The sequence below is a fragment of the Choloepus didactylus genome, chromosome 13 (genome assembly GCF_015220235.1).
Source record: "Choloepus didactylus isolate mChoDid1 chromosome 13, mChoDid1.pri, whole genome shotgun sequence".
Classification (NCBI taxonomy): Eukaryota; Metazoa; Chordata; class Mammalia; order Pilosa; family Megalonychidae; genus Choloepus; species Choloepus didactylus.
Window position 1 is genome coordinate 16,212,064 of NC_051319.1, and position 14,424 is coordinate 16,226,487.

At 37.1% G+C, this 14,424-nt stretch overlaps 1 long non-coding RNA gene across 1 annotated transcript; it reads left to right on the forward strand.

The window, feature by feature from the left end:
- Window positions 1-11,742: 11,742 nt before the first annotated feature.
- Window positions 11,743-14,154, forward strand: LOC119508531. The gene is made up of 3 exons (XR_005211483.1): window positions 11,743-11,934; window positions 12,857-12,972; window positions 13,911-14,154. It is a non-coding gene; the product is annotated as an uncharacterized LOC119508531 (long non-coding RNA).
- The last annotated feature ends 270 nt before the right edge of the window (window positions 14,155-14,424 follow it).

Sequence of the window (14,424 nt, forward strand, 5' to 3'; positions counted from 1 at the left end):
ATGAAATGTAGTAGCATATAAGTTTTTTTTCCTCCCCATATTAGTCTTTGACATGACTGGAATCAGAGGGCTATACCAGATATTCTAGGGTATGCTCCATAGTGGGATCAGGTGTGCTGATGCCCAAGATTGCCAGCCAACTCAGAAAGTAGAATGTTGCTATAAAGCTAATGAAGCTGCAGACAACCAGCAAAACTCAAGCTTGGGTTTAGTATTTTTTTTTTTTTCTGGCAGAATATAGATCTACACAAAAATATTTAATCAAAGTATATAAGTTAAAAAGCAATTAAAAATAATATTTCTACTATTCATAGTGGGGGCATATAAATTGCCATTTCTTTGCTCTTTAAATCAAGAATGGAAATATGAAACTATTTCAAAAGGCACGGCCTTTCTGACAGCCTTATTTAAAACTGCAATCCTACACTCCCTATTGGCCTGCCTTCCTTTAATTTTTTTTTCCCCACAGCACTCTTCCTTTTTCCATACTACATAATGGTTATTTATTTATTTTATTGTTTTCCTCTTCCCCACTAGAATGTAAGCTCCATGAGGGCAGAGATTTTGTCTGTTTTATTCAACCTAGCAGTAGGAAGGAGCCAATAAATATTTGTTGAAAAATCCAACGAATTCTTTTAAAACTCTCGTTAGTTTAATACATTATAAAATGTTTTGGAGCAAGAGAGGAATGTCTGGTATCACTTTGAGAGTTTCTTGAGAAACAAGTTAAAAAAAGATGTTGGAATTCTACTACAGCTGTTTGAAACAAGTCAATAATATGGTACATAGATGGCAAGTGTAGGTATAAAATCAATTATGTGGCTGGGAAAAAATTGAATGAAGTTAGTCAACATCTGTAAAATTGCCTGTTGACTGAAAGAGGATCAGCCTAGTATTTTCATTCATGTCTAGATCATGCTGAAAGTTATCTTTTTTTTCTTTCTCTCTTTTGCTATGAGGCTAACAAGATGAGGTCAGAAGGAACAAGGAGAGTTAGAGAAAGCAATGGAATTTTCTTTCTATAAGCAAACAGGTTTTTGTGTTTGTGTGTGTAAGTAAACAGTTATGTATCCACTTAGGGTCTAGAAGCAGAATGGAAGGCACCTCCAAGAATTTCTTTATGAAAAGTTGCTCTGAAGTCCCACAGTTCTGGAGCCAGGCACCCCTGCAGACTTCCGATTCTAAGAGAAGATGTATGGCAAATTTAATCTGCATAGGTTTGAGTAAACCAGGGTGAGTTTAAGCAGAGGATTATGGAGCAGGGTGCTTGACTCTAGTCATATTAAAGGCTAATGAGCAAGGCTCTTGATGGTAGAAAGATATTTGATTTCTTGACATTGTTATACAATGTGATCACTTTCTAATAAAAAATCACACCCATCATCATTATTAATTCTGCATAATACATTAAGCATTGTAGTAACTAATTAAGTTTTAAGAGAAAAGGCAGCACTTGGTGGCAGTTATTTATCCCTGTAAGAAGCCTTCCAATTGAGTGCAGGGCCCTGTCATTACTTCTCACATCTTGGCCATTAACTGAATTTTAGGCATGGTACTAAGTGGTAATCCCTTCCTGGAGCATTCATCTACAATCTGGCCCAATGACTAGTAATATGTTGTTTTCAGTTTTATATCATATTTAAGGGAGACAAACAGATCCAAGTTTTTGGGGAAGACGAGAGAACAAAGTGGAGAGGTAGGAGAGAGAGAAAGATAAATAATAAAGAAATAGAGACGGAGACATCAAGGGCCAGTCAAAATAATATGCCCAGCTTTTGTGCACACTCATACACACCCATGCACATGCACACAGCGAGCCCAGAAAGAAAGATAGAATCACACAGAAAGATGGACTTTAATGGAATTTCTGTGTTGTTACGAAAGGCTTCTAAAGCCTTTTCTTTCCCTCAACTGCAGATATATATGGGAATAATGACATCTAGTACTTGCAAAGAGAACTGATAACAATTAAAATAAAGAGTAGAGGGTTATCTGTCCTACCTTGGGATATACTCTTCAGGCTTTAAAAAGTATTCCAAAGCCTAGATTTTTCTTAAGGCAAAATCTTTCCAAATTAATTTCAAGATGATACCTAGTTAGAATATGTAAGAATGCATTCAAATTTCATGGTGTCCTTGAATGAACCAAAGAAGATGAGGTTAAATGGAGGAGAATAAAATAAGGGAGTATGAGTAATAAAGAAAAGATTCAAGCAAAAATGGTACCAAAATCCCTCGATGCCCTGCCCACACCTCCTTTATATTTTGGCCACATGACCGTGCCTCCCCACTCCCAATCACAGCTGATGGTACCCAAAGATGGCATCTGGTCTAGGGGTTACCAGGTCAGTGACTTACTTGTGGCTAATAGAATATAAGCTCCATGAGGGAGTCTCTTTCACTGCTTTTATCCCAGCATCTAGAAAATTACCTGTACATATTAAGTATTCCACAATATTTGCTATATGAGTGAATGTGGCTTAGCCCAAATAAATGAGCTGTGTCAATCAGACTCCTCTCTTGTGTATATGAACCTTGAGAAAGAGAGAGGAAATGGTAGGGGCAAAGAGTGAAATGATGTCAAGGGGTTGCATTGGGGCCAAAATTAATATGCAAGTCATCAAGAAATTGAAAACAGATGGAGCTGAAAGAGAAGTAATTGAACATGTGCATAGAAAGATGTCAAAATTTGAAGAGGGGCCAAAGGCTGCTCTGCACCAGCCTCATTTCCCAGCAGTCTTCCTGTGCTTTGTCCCCACAATGTGCCTGAAGCATCCTAATGATAACCCACTCCCACCCCTTCCCTTGATTAACTTGAGTAGTTCTCTCTTCTTTCTAGTTATAAAAGCCCTGACTTAAGCAACAATGTTGTATTTGATACAGTCAGATGTCCCTACATAATGTTATTATAATCACTAACATAAATACTAAAATAAGAGATGCTAAATGGTTATACAGAAATGATTAATATTTGTGAAAACAGAAAAATGACATACACAAAATGAAAACAGCCCAGGTGTTAAAATACCAGAAAATATTCATTCATGCAACAAACATTGTTAAGTGTTTATTGAGTGCAGGCATTGTGTAAGGCATGAGAGATAGCTGGGTGAAAACTCTCCTTAGGAATCTACAGTGTAAAAGAAACACAGCAAGGACAATGAAGAACTATAAAGAAGATCCAAACAAAATGGAAGGGAAATATGTGAAAGGAAGATATTCTAAATTTGAGAGGACGTAGGAATTTTGCTGGCAATAAATGAGTCTGCAGAAAATATTGTACTAGGGAAGCTGAGTGGGAGGAGGACATTCCAAGGAGGAGAAATAGACATGCAAGTGCACAAAAGGAAAACCCACAATCAAGAAATTATGAGTCTGTGAAGTGCAAAAAAGGACCAGCAGAAGACGGTGCTTAGCAGGTAGGCAGGGCTGGATGGTGAAATCATTTACATTTTATTCTGTAGGTGATTAGAAGCCATAAAGAATATTGAGCACTAGGAAGATGTGATTACATTTATATATGAGAAATTTCACCTGGTAGCAGAGTGGTTTGATTGGAAATGGTGGCAAATGGCAATGGTTCGTGTCAAATCTAGGGCAGAAAATGTGGGAATATAGAAAGAGAGTTGGGTATGAAAGTTTTGAAATAAAATCATCAAGAGTTGATAATATATAAAGCCAAGATGTATAGGTTTGTGCAGGTAAAAAGAATAAAGATACAAAAACATTATTAATATTTGGAAATAGCTACCGTTTGTAAAGATTATTTACACACTGTCATTAATCATCAAAATAGCACTGTGGGAAAGCTTCTACTAGCATCAAAACCCCTATTTTGTAAAGAAGGAGAATAAACCTCAGAGCTGAAGTGGCTTGCCCAAGGTCAGTCATACTTTGAGGGGCAGTGATAAGCCTAAAACTGAGTTTCTCTAACTTACAGCTCATTCTCTTTCCCTCAACTGGGCTGTCTTTATGAAAATAAGGTGAACAGATAAGAAGACAGGAAAGATATCTCAAAGTAGCTCTACTGTTGAAAAGGCAAAATAAAAAAATATTGAAAAATAAAAGAGTATACGCTCTGTTAAAGTACTTTACATAACTCAACTTATTTTTCATTTAATTATTAAAATGCTGGAAGAACAAAAACATTCAGAACTCAGACCATGATACTTTTTCTCTTACATATTAATTTTGTGTTTAAATTCAAAGGTAAGAGTCTTCCTTTTTCTTATTTTCCTCTCTTTGAAGAAAAGACATTTTATAGTTTTGCGAGCAGGGTTATTTTTCTTGTTGCAATTTTATACTCTATTTCAAAAATGGCATGTAATACATTTCATAGTGCTCTCGTAGTCATTTTCTAATGATACTGAGCTGAATCTTTACATAACACTGCTCTTCGAAGAAACATGATATTTTTTACCAACATTCAACTCACTAATCTTTATGATGTCCCTGCCATTCAACAAGCATCAGGAATTTTTATTCCCTCCTTGCAAATAAAAAAACTCAGTCTTAAAGTGGTGAAGTCCATTCCCAAGAGTTTTACAAAGTAGATCAATGCCATTTTCTTTTACTTTCAATTCCCTAGACACTGACTGACTCCAACTGAAAAAAAATTTTTTTTCACATTCATTTAACCCATATTGAATATCTACTATGGACTAGATGCTATGTAAGTTATTTTGTTTAATCCTTGTAAATTCTCTAATCTTTTCTTTTTTAATCTATTTGAATAATGACTAATGGCATTAATTTAGATAAAGGAGATGCATTCACTGATTTTTTTTCAGTATGGGGGCAGAAACCTTAAACCTTTTTTCTCCCTTAGTATTGAAGTGTAACATATATACAGAAAAGAAAATGTACAAATTATAAATGCATAGCTCAAAAGCATTAATTGATAGGTATAAGCAAATATTAATTCTTGTCAATAAGAAAAAATAACTTTTAATTTAAATTTATGATCTCAAAAATTGTAGTAACTTCACAAAGTTTTCTCTAATTTTCATACCTTTTAGAAATTTAATATTCAAAATGTATTGCACAGAGACATTTTGAGGGGCAATAACCAATATTTTTAGCTGGTTTCTCTAGTTGCAAGGCCAGAGGAAACCACTAGGGGGCGGGCAAAGCTGTCATTTCTAAATCTGCAATTGCTGAAAGAATTATTGAGCTGGAAGTGACGCCAAAGGTCATCAAACACATATTCCATATTTTATGGACTTGAAAACTGATATTCAGTTAGATTACCCAATTTTTCCAAGACCATACAACCATCTATAAAAAGAGACAGCTTAGAGTAAAGCTTTCTTGCCCTGGTCCAATCATATTATTCTCCTAGTCGTTCAGCTTCAATTCTTCTTTCTAAAATATCCCCTAGCAAACATTTACCAGCACTTAGTAGAAACCACTTCACTGAATTCCCATCTTCTTAGCTTTTGTCTGCTAGGTGGAAAAACCTGGAGCCTTGCATTGGAATTTTTTCTAGTGGGCTGGTTATATGAAGTAGTGTTTTGAAGCCAGAACTAGTGAGCCCAGAATGAGCTCTCTCTATTGTATCATTAATCACAAGGAAATCATCATCATCATCAAATATAGGTTCTATGAACACTGTGGTTTGGCATTGTTTTGATTTCTTAATCTAACTGTTTTGATGAATGTTAAAACTCTCCACTTCTGGGTTTTACCCAAGGAAATTGTGCACATGTACACAAGGAGATACTAACAAAAATGTTCACAGCAGCATTATTCATAAAGAGACAAAAATGGAAATAATCAAAATGTTCATCAGCAGTAGAATGGATAACTGAATTGCCTTATACTCATACAATGGAATACTACAGAGGAGCACAACTGAATAAATTACAGCTGCATTTTTCAATGGTTGATGACTCTCAAAAAAAGCAAATCACACGAGACTATACATGTATGATTCCATTTACATAAGCAGGCAGAATTAGACAATATATTGCTTACGGACACATAAATATGATAAAGCAATTAAGAGAAGCAAGGAATGATGAACAAAGTTTCAATATATTGTTACCCGTGGGATGGGCAAGGAGGAGGCTGGCATCAGGGAGAAGCATAAAGGAAATGTCTAAGTTACTGGTAATGCTCAGTTGCTTAAGATGGATTGTGGGTACACAGCTGTTCTTTAATTATTCTTCCTCAAACTGTACATACACATACATACTTATATATATATTTACACATACATACATACATACTCTTCTGTAGGTATCACAATAAGAAAGTTTAAGCAATAAAAAGGTAATATTTTCTCAATTTTAACTTGGAAATTCTATATTGGTGTTACAAAGAAACACATTTTAAAAACTGTTTTTTTTCACTTAGAAATAAAGTTTGATTTTATCATATATCTCAGAACCCCTTGAAAATTAAACAAAGTACAAAATATCACAATAAGGACCATGTTTGAAGAAATAAACTTGTACTAAGGATGGGAAGGCTAAATATGGCCAGAAATGAATTGTATATTGTTGAAAATAACTATATTTATATTAGGCCAACACATTTGAAAAGCCAAATATCTTCTTTTCATTGATGTTTCAGGATATATGACATCATATCTAGTAAGCTTACACTGAAAACTGAAAACAACTTGGTAACTTTTTTCCTTTTGTTTTAGGAGTGATATTATAAAAGCAGAGGTTGTAAAAAAAGAACAGTAGATATATTATCCACTTTACTATATCCTTAGACTATTGGAAACTGAAATTTGTTTTGCTAAAATTAACACAGCCTTAAAATAAATGACAATGACATATGTACAAGTATTTTAGAAACTTCATAAGGAAATTATTCCTCCTTGCCATACCTGTGTATTATCTTTGTAGATTTTTGAGTTGTGTGAATATCTAGTTACATTGTAAAATCTGAGAAAGTAGTTAAGAGCTCCTGGCTGAAGGGTGGGGTCAATTCCTGGTAGGTCCTTAGATGGGAATAGAAACAGAGAGGGCAGGCACTAGGTGTTGTGTAATATACAAGGACCTTGGATTTCTCTCTCCCTCAGTCTAAACATTGAATATTCTAGATGTCCAGGGAGGGCTTCCATGGCCCATATTATGTTATATGTACAAATTGAGAAAAGGCACCACTTCCTCAAGCCTTCCTCAAGATATTTTATTTCCTCCTATTATTTTATTTCCACTAATCAATCCTTCTTGGTCCCAACTGATAAACTACCTATTTCTATGAGACTCAGGCAGCCAGGGGTTGATCAGATATTGCTAGACTGGAAGCCTGCACAATTTAGAAGCCTACTTTAAGAAAAAGAACACGAGTTTTACAAAATCTTTAAGACCATGTAAGTATAGTGCCAGGGTCTTGTAGATAGAGATCTATACCAATGAGGGCCTCTGAATTTACATGTCATTGCCGTCGTGGCAAATCTGCCAAAGGACTCAGTCCATTTCTAAAATGATTAGATCTTTAAGGAATGCTCCAGGTTATGTAATAGTAAATTTTGGGCTCTAAATTCAGATGGATAGACCTATAATTGAATTAACCTCTACCACTGACTTGCTGTGTATATTGGGAAAGGTTCTCTAAGTCTCTAAGGCTCAGCCTCCCATTTACAACCATGAATTTCTCAAGAGCAAGCCTCAAGTCAAGGGTTTGATTTATTAAGTAGTGGGTTCCTAATTTCACTTAATATATATTCTATCCCAAGCTAAACAGTTTCTTACATTATCTTCACTTAGTTGTACAATCATCATCACTCTCAACTTTACACAATTATCATAACATAATACATCCCAGAGCTATTATCAGCGGCTAATTATTCATCCCTAGTATTAGTGTAGTGTTGGTAAGATATTTCTATTAAACATAGTGTTTAATATGTAATGGGTAGTTTTCCATTACCACTCTGTTGTTAACCCTCTGCATCAGTGTCATACCTTGTAAGTATATCATGCTAACATTTATTTAGGTTTCTGGTGTTACTCTCTGGGTTACATGCCTTTAAACAATCATTTACAAACATGTTCACCTTCAATGCGTCACTGATACTTATAATCCCATTACCAAACCATTGTCACACCTAACCATTCAGACAGGTTTTTTAACACTTTGATAAGCCCTTAATAAATATTTGTTGTATGAATAAGGGAATGAAAATAAGATTCATGAAGAACAAAAATCCATTTCTTTTCCATAGTACTGATCAGTAAAAAGCTGAATATGGAGAATTAGTTTTATTTAGAATAGTAGGATTCAGAAGTTGCTTTCTTTCTAGCCAAATAAATGGGTTCGGATTTGAACTCAAGGAAGTCCATTCCTGACAGCCTTGACCACAGGTGGGAGAGGGGAATAGGAGGGGCTCTGTGAGCCCTGGGTCATACCTGGACCTAAAGACTTTGAAGAGATTGGGTTGAGCACAGGCCCTTTTGGGAGTCCTGGTGGTTCTACCATGGATATGGGGTTTCACATCAGTCTGGGGCTAACCTAAGTTCTCCACAGAGTAAGTCATCTTATACCTGCCCCCTTGTTGGGTGTTAGTCTGGCAGATGTTTTGTGTCCCGACCTTCTCTTCCACAGAGGAAAGGGTACTTCACACTCACATCTCAAAAGTTGAAGGTGGTGCCAGAGAACCACTTGGAGAGCTTGAGTGTGTCCCTGGAATTGGAAGGATTTAGGAATTAGAACCTGTCACATGTATGAAAACTTCCAAGTGGGAAGAGGCTTGGTGAAGGGGCCTGTGGTGACAGCATGAATGGAGCTGGGAATAAGGATCTGTGGGGCAAATGTGTATCCCATAAAAGAGAGCTGGATTTTGATCATCTTAACAGGAGCTCCATTGAAATGGTCCATCTAAAGGGATGAGGTTACTTTGACAGTGGTGGGCCATCTAAAGCTCCAAACTAAGGTGAGTTGGTTGGAGTGACAAGCAGTGGGGAGTGCAACAGTCAATCTGAAATCATTTTCCGTGAATGCAAACTGGATGTAGGAGGTCCTCAGTAGTGGGAACTCAGAAAGTCCTGCTGCACCAGCCACAGAACACTGCCCTTTTCCTGTAATCCTTCTCCTCCCTCAATTGGACTTTTGAATAGCCAGAAATAGAAGCTAGAAAGTGTAGAAGGAGGTGAAATTAGGAATAAAGAATCACACACCACAGCCTTTACCATTGCAGGCTCTCAAGCTTGATTCAGGCCTGAGGATGGGCGTAGGGAGTGAGAGGTGGGGGGTGAATGTGAAGAGATACTTTGAAACAAATGACAGTACAACATTTTGACACTAAATGTTATTAGGCTTTTAAATACCTGAACATGACCAGAAAAGCTAGGATCTCTGCCAAAGATTTCATTCAAGGACAGAGAAGAAAATCTTGACAGAGGAGGTTTGAAAGAGTAGTGGTAAGAAAGAGTAAAGTTGCTTTCTTCTGCGCCCCACTGAGTCCAGTTCATTCAGTTAACACACATTTAACCAAAAAGAAGCCCCGGTGATGCTTCATTTTGACATGCCAATTTGCAAAACTTCCTTAGGACTACCATTGCTGTTTTATTCATAAAAGTATAGTGGAGAGCTAAGCGTTCCTTTGAGATTTAAGGCCCAGGGGACTCTTTTTTTTCCCTCCAATGATTCTGCATTAAGTCAGGGAACTCATTTCCTGAATCAATTGGATGATTCAAGGTTTCCCATTTCCAACATATAGCCTTAAAATCCTTTAAGCAGAGACTTGGCCTTGTGTGTATCATTGTAATAACATGTGTATCAAAATGACACCAACACTTAATGAGCCAATAATATCTGCGATTAATTCAGGGTGGCGGGAATTGGTTGAATAGAAGGAGGAGGCTGTCCTTGACAGGAATCTAAATGCTTTTTAACAAGGCAAAGAGACTCCTTCATGAGATGTAGATCCATTTGCCCCCGTGAAAGGTAAAAGTTGGGGTGCTATAGCTTCAAATGCTCCCTCTATTTCCAGGGAACGGTACCTTCCTTCTTAAGCATTCATGACAATCTCTCAACATTTAGCAGCGATTCACTGCTTTTTGCCATTCAGCAAAGTTCTCTGATAAAATGTTGTCAGATCATCAACCCACAAGCTATAAACCATCTCCCCACTAGCTCTGTTCTTCAACACGAATTTGCTTTTAATGCCTATTTGTTGGGGAGCAGGGAGAGGGAAAATGGGGAGCTATTTCAATGATTTATAGCAGCTGCTTGATCTTCAAGATTTGGTTTCTTTAAATATTGAGTCTTGCATTCAGAAAACACTTGAAAACTTTTTCAAATAAGTGAATACTTTTTTCCTGAAATTGAACAGAAGGAATGCTTTATCCCTGTGGTTTCCTCTCATTTGCCTGAAAGTGGAGAGTCAGAAAACATCAAAATGGAGGGCACAAGTTATGCCAGCTTTGAAAACAGTCTAACACATTTAACTTCCTGGACTAGAAATCAAGTTTTGTTTTTTCTGCATTCTTAGGATCTAATGAATGGGCAGAATTTCAGGACCACCAGCCTCATCTTTTTGAAGATTTCCACATCAGTAGTTTCTCTGCCCTTTAAAGGAGTGCTTCTTCCTTCTGCTCCCATTCTCACTTTCCAAGCCCTAGGGAAACGTTTCTCTACAGTTTCTCACATTCTAATAAAATGCTAACCATCTTCCCGTAACAGGCCATCCTAAAGAAAATTTCTTTTTTGAAAGCAGAAACATAGGAATCTCAGTATTATCAGTAATGATTAAAAACTTCACAGAGAGCTCAGTGGGCAACATTCCTTGCATATTAGAAGCTGAAAGCTGCCTTAGTGTACTAGGACTTTATCTCTTTGGATCACACATTGTACTGCACCATCATTATACCTTGCTGCAATTCTAACCCAATGGAATTAAAAGAAGCCTTTCTTTCTGTTTGCTTTCACTTCAGCTTAGACAAGGAGTCAGTAACCGTTTTAGCCCGAAAGGTAACAAAGAGGCTGTTGATAGGTCTAAGAACATAAGCAGGGGGGAAAGAAAAGGTAAAGAAAATAGTCAAATGGACTAAGAGTGAGGGAAAGAGGAACAACCAAAGAGGAAGAGAAGAACAAGAGAGAGAAGTAAGAGAGAAATAGAAAGGGGAGAGGAGCTTATGTGACAGACAGGCAGAATAAGAGTGTCACACATGCCAGAGAGGACCCACGGCCTAATTTAAACTAACAGAAAGCATATATATTGTACACACTTTTTGCCCTTTCTCATAGTGTGGAAATCACCAGACCATTTCATTTTCCTTGGTGCATTTGATATTTTGGTCCCCAATAATTTTATTTTTGGAAGGCAGAGGTAATACTGATGATTTTGAAGGGAATTCCATTAAATGAAATAAAATAAAGCATTTAGCCTAATGCTGGCTTATCATAAGTGCTCAATAAAATGTTAGTTTCTCTTTCCTCTGAAAAATAGGAAGAAAAAGTGCGTGAGTAAAACACATGAATGAAAGCCCTAAATAATTACCTAATCCCCTGTATCTATGGATTCTAATTCTCTTCCTCCACCTCTTCTTTTACCAGTGCTGTCTGCTAATAATAGCATTTGCTGATCTGAGTTTTCCCTCTTCTACTTCCTCTATTAGAAGTGGTAGTCATTTTGCTTTGTTGGGGGGGAAGGGAGGAGTTGTTTTTCACAGAACCATTTTATGTGTGCCAAGGAGAATGGACTTTATTCTGCAGGCTGAGGTATCAGCAAGTTTTCAAGCAGGGGAGGAGCGTGACAGGCTTTTAATTTTGAAATATCCGTGTGGTGTGGGGAGCAGAGTAAGAGAGTGAAGCTGTAGGCTAGAAATATTTATTTAATTAACAAATATATACTGAGTGCCTATTCTGCATTAGGCACTAGGGAGACAAAGCTACTATGACTGCAGAGTAGGGGAAGCAGACCCACAAATAAATATATAACTACATACTTTGAAAAATGCTATGACGGAAAAGGGTAAGTGCTATGGATGAAAGGAAATGTCTCTCTGAGAAGTGATGTTTGGACCTGAGGATGAGGAAGAGTCAGATGGAGAGGAATAAGGATCAAGGACAGAACTTATTCGGGAAGAAGAGACTTGAACGTGCTCATACACTGCAGGGAGCAATGAGGTAGAGAGGAGGGGTTGAAAGAAAGGCAAAAGAGGGGATCATTTACGAAACAAGAGCCCTCAGAGGAGGGAGGGGATAGAATAAACCCTGGTAGGACAGTGGTTATGACCTGCTCTGGATAGGATGCAAGGAGAGAGACTAGAGGCAGATAAAGGTAAGTTTATGGAAGAAGAATAGGAAATGGCAGTTTTCATCTGATGGTCTCATGTTCTCTGTGAAGTAGGAGAGTATGCATTTGCTTCCTAGCAGTGAGCGCTTGTAGAGGGCCTGAGGAAAGTGGGAAATGGATTGAAGCAGCTTCCTTGGAAGACCAGAGGAAGCCGTGGCAGATGGGCCTGTTCTGTTTCCCAGGCTCCCGTGATTCCTTTGAGGGATGCCCCATAGTTTTCCCTCTAAGTACCGCATTTTCCAGGGCACCCAGTGATGGCACACAGCAGCCACAAAGATAAGCATGGGAAAGAGAATTCTCCCATCACATCCATGCCTCCCCCACAAAAGAAATAATAAATATGAACATATTATTTCTTTTCTGCTTTCATCCAACCCTTAAATGAGACCCAATAATGAGATTGGCAAAAATGAAAAAACCTGATGGTATTGAATGTTGTTGTCAATGTGGACAAAAAGGAACACATACATTGCTGCGGGGAGTGTAAATTGCTATGACTACTGTGAAGAGCAGTTTTGAAATATGTTTTAAAGTTTAAACTGCCATACCTGTGACCAACATTTCTACAGCTAGATTTAGATCTTAGATTGTTTTTCAGGCTGCAGGTGAAGGGCCACAATGGATCCAGAAATCAATTCAGTGGATCTCAACTAGGAACTTAAAATGACATAGATTAAAATAGGTAAATATCGGAAGTCATTATTCATAGAAAAGGTAAGTACTTTTCTCATGAAACATTGGTTTTGATATATATATATATATATATATATATATATATATATATATATATAGCCATATTGAGACATGTGCTGGTAACAGTGAAAAATTTCTCCTTGTGGGTGGGGGTCAAAATATGCGAGAAACTCTGCTCTAGAGAAACTCTTGCACAAGTGTACAAAGAAACATGAGTAAATCTATTTGTAGCAGCCTTAGTAACGATAGTGATTTATAATTTAGGAAATAATCCCATCAACAGATGAACTAAATATGGTCTATTTATACAATGGGATATTGAATTGGATCTAAATTATATCAGAATATATAAATCTCAAAAACAAGCAGTGAAAAAAGCAAGTTGCAGAATATATAAATATGATAGCATTTATGAAAAATTTAAAGCACCCTCAAAATAATACTATACATTATTTTCACTATTTATACTACAGTTTCACTATATGTATAGTAAAAGAATTTTAAAAAACTGGAAAGATACCCCTACGATTTGTTAGTTGTTGCCTCTGGAGAGTAGGAAAGGCATTGGGATGGGGCATGGGAACACAGAGGCTTTTATTTCTAATGTTTTATTTCTTTTCTTGAAAAGGTTTTTGGGAAATGATAAAGTATTAATAATTGCCCATTGGGGGCACTATTTGTTATATTTTTCTTTGTACTTGTTGTAGTTTAAAAGATATGCCCACAAATATCAAGAGATGGAGACTAATTTCCTTCCCCTTCAGTTTGGGCTGGATTTGGTGACTTGCTTCTAGCAAATAGAATATGGCAAAAATGACGGAATGTCACTTTGAAGATTAGGTTATAAAAAGACTGCAGTGTCTGCCTTGGTTCTCTTTCTCTCTCATTCTCTCTCATTGTCTCTCTCTCTCTCTCTCTCTCTCTCTCTCTCTCTCTCTCTCTCTCTCTCTCTCTGTTAGGTTGCCAGCTGTCATGTTCTAGGAATAGGCTTAAGGAGACGCCCATGTGGTAAAGAACTGAGTCTCTTACCGACAGCTGCATGAGCAAGTGAGCTTGGACGCAGCCCCTTCAGATGACTCCAGTCCTGGCCAATGACTTGACTGCAAGTTGAGAGAACCTGATATAAAACCACCCAGCTAGGGCACTCTCAGATTCCTGACACTCAGAAATAATGTGACATAATAAATTATTGTTTTAAAGTTGCTAAGTTTTGGGGTAATTTGTTATACCACTAATATAGTTCTTTCTCTACATTTAAAATTTCTCTCCCCCAAATTAAAACACTTCTAAGTAAATTTATAAATCAATTGACTTTTAAAATAAAACAAAGTAGAAGGAAACTATTATGGGCGAAAGTCTCTTTCAAATATTAACACAAAGCAAAGAACTCAAATGTTTGGGGATGACAGAGGTTCACAGAGTAAAGGTTAAGAGTATGAACTCTGAAGCCAGGCCATCGAGATCCAAACCCTG